The following is a 2658-nucleotide window of genomic DNA, read 5'->3' as shown; positions in this document are numbered from 1 at the left end:
AAAATAATCTTCAGAGCTCATGAATGGCAGAAGGAGATTTAATGAAATCTCTATGGTCTCTATATGAGCCTCAGATTCCTTTGGATCCTCAATAGGGAACTCCTTCCTGCTTGAGAGACGTCCCATGAGATCTTCCTCATTAGGATTCGCATCCTCTCCCCCTTTCTTGCATTCGGCCATGTTGAGTATATCAATGGCCTTGCACTCTCTCTTTGGATTTTCTTCAGTATTACTTGGGAGAGTACTAGGAGGGATTTCAGTGATTTTCTTACTCAGATGGCCCACTTGTACCTCCAGATTTCTAATGGAGGACCTTGTTTCATTCATGAAATTTAAAGTGGCCTTAGACAAATCAGAAACTAAATTTGCTAAGTTAGAGGTATTCTGTTCATAATTCTCTGTCTGTTGCTGAGAAGATGATGGATAAGGCTTGATATTGCTGAGCCTATTTCTTCCACCATTATTAAAGCCTTGTTGAGGCTTTTGTTGATCCTTCCATGAGAAATTTGGATGATTTCTCCATGATGAATTATAGGTGTTCCCATAAGGTTCACCCATATAATTTACCTCTGCCATTGCAGGGTTTTCAGGATTATAAGCTTCTTCTTCAAAAGATGCCTCTTTAGTGCTGTTGGATGCATTTTGCCATCCATTCAGACTTTGAGAAATCATGTTGACTTGATGAGTCAACATTTTGTTCTGAGCCAATATGGCATTCAGAGCATCAATTTTAAGAACTCCCTTCCTTTGAGGCGTCCCATTATTCATGGAATTCCTCTCAGAAGTGTACATGAACTGGTTATTTGTAACCATGTCAATAAGTTCTTGAGCTTCTGCAGGCATTTTCTTTAGGTGAGTGGATCCACCTGCAGAATGGTCCAATGACATTTTAGAGAACTCAGATAGACCATAATAGAATATATCTATCATGGTCCATTCTGAAAACATGTCAGAAGGACATCTTTTGGTCATCTGCTTGTATCTTTCCCAAGCTTCATAGAGGGATTCACCATCTTTTTGTTTGAAGGTTTGAACATCCACTCTAAGCTTGCTCAGCTTTTGAGGAGTAAAGAACTTAGCCAAGAAGGCCATGACCAACTTATCCCAAGAGTCTAGGCTATCTTTAGGTTAAGAGTCCAACCATGCTCTAGCTCTGTCTCTTACAGCAAAAGGGAAAAGCATGAGCTTGTAGACTTCAGGATCTACTCCATTAGTCTTAACAGTCTCACAGATCTGCAAGAACTCAGTTAAGAACTGGTAGGGATCTTCTGATGGAAGTCCATGAAACTTGCAGTTCTGTTGCATTAGAGCAACTAATTGAGGTTTTAGCTCAAAATTGTTGGCTCCAATGGCAGGAATTGAGATGCTTCTTCCATCAAACTTGGAAGTAGGTGTAGTGTAATCACCAAGCATCCTCCTTGCATTATTGTTGTTGGGTTCGGCTGCCATCTCCTTTTCTTGTTCGAAAATTTCAGCAAGGTTGTCTCTGGATTGTTGTAATTTAGCTTCTCTTAGTTTCCTCTCCAGAGTCCTTTCAGGTTTTGGATCAGCTTCAACAAGAATGCCTTTTTCCTTGTTCCTGCTCATATGAAATAGAAGAGAACAAAAAAAAAGAGGAGGAATCCTCTATGTCACAGTAAAGAGGTTCCTTATTATTAGTAGAAGAAGAAAGGGAATAAAGAAAGGAGAATCCAAACACAAGGGTAAGGATAGAGGCAGTGATTTGAGATGAAGAAAGGTGAAGAGAGGTGTTAGTAAATGAATAAATAAATAGGAAAAGATGAGAGAGGGAGAAATTTTTGAAATTAAATTTTGAAAAGGAGTTAAATAATTTTCGAAATTAAAGATAAGAAATAAAATTAAAAATTAAAATTTAAAACAATTAATTAATTAAAAAAAGAATTTTTGAAAAAGAGAGAGATATTTTCGAAAATTAGAGAGAGAAAAGTAGTTAGGTGGCTTTGAAAAAGATAAGAAACAAACAAAAAGTCAAATAGTTAGTTGAAAAAGATTTGAAAATCAAATTTGAAAAGATAAGAAAATAAGAAGATAAGATAAGATATTTTGAAATCAAATTTTTTTTTTTGAAAAAGATAAAATTTTGAAAAAGATATGATATAAAAGATATGAAAAAAAGATATGATTTTTAAGAAAAAGATATTTTGAAAAAAGATTAAATTTTTAAAATTAAAATTAATTACTTAACTAATAATAAACTAAAAGATATGATTCTAGAATTTAAAGAATGAACCTTTCTTAACAAGAAAGTAACAAACTTCAAATTTTTGAATCAATCACATTAATTGTTAATGTAGTTTCAAAAATTTGAAATAAAATTAAGAAAAAGATTTTGAAAATAATTTTAAAATTTTCGAAAGTAATAAGATAAAAATGAAAAAGATTTATTTTTGAAAAAGTTTTGAAAAGATAGGATTTTTAAAATTGAAAATTTGACTTGACTTGTAAGAAACAACTAATTTTAAAAATTTTTGACTAAGTCAACTCAAATTTTTGAAAATTATGAGAAAAAAAGGAAAAGATATTTTTTTATTTTTGAATTTTTAATGATGAGAGAGAAAAACAACAAAAATGACTCACAACATGAAAATTATGAATCAAAACTCATGATGCATGCAAGAACACTATGAATATCAAGAT

The 2658-nt window shown here is 32.6% G+C and overlaps 1 non-coding gene across 1 annotated transcript; it reads left to right on the top strand.

The window, feature by feature from the left end:
• Positions 1–946: 946 nt before the first annotated feature.
• On the top strand, positions 947–1050 carry LOC127740284 (small nucleolar RNA R71). The gene has a single exon (XR_008000963.1). It is a non-coding gene; the product is annotated as a small nucleolar RNA R71 (small nucleolar RNA).
• Positions 1051–2658: the final 1608 nt, after the last annotated feature.

The sequence above is a fragment of the Arachis duranensis genome, chromosome 6 (genome assembly GCF_000817695.3).
Source record: "Arachis duranensis cultivar V14167 chromosome 6, aradu.V14167.gnm2.J7QH, whole genome shotgun sequence".
NCBI classification, from domain to species: domain Eukaryota; kingdom Viridiplantae; phylum Streptophyta; class Magnoliopsida; order Fabales; family Fabaceae; genus Arachis; species Arachis duranensis.
Note: the sequence above shows the minus strand (reverse complement) of the source record. Positions and strands in the feature narration are given on the sequence as shown.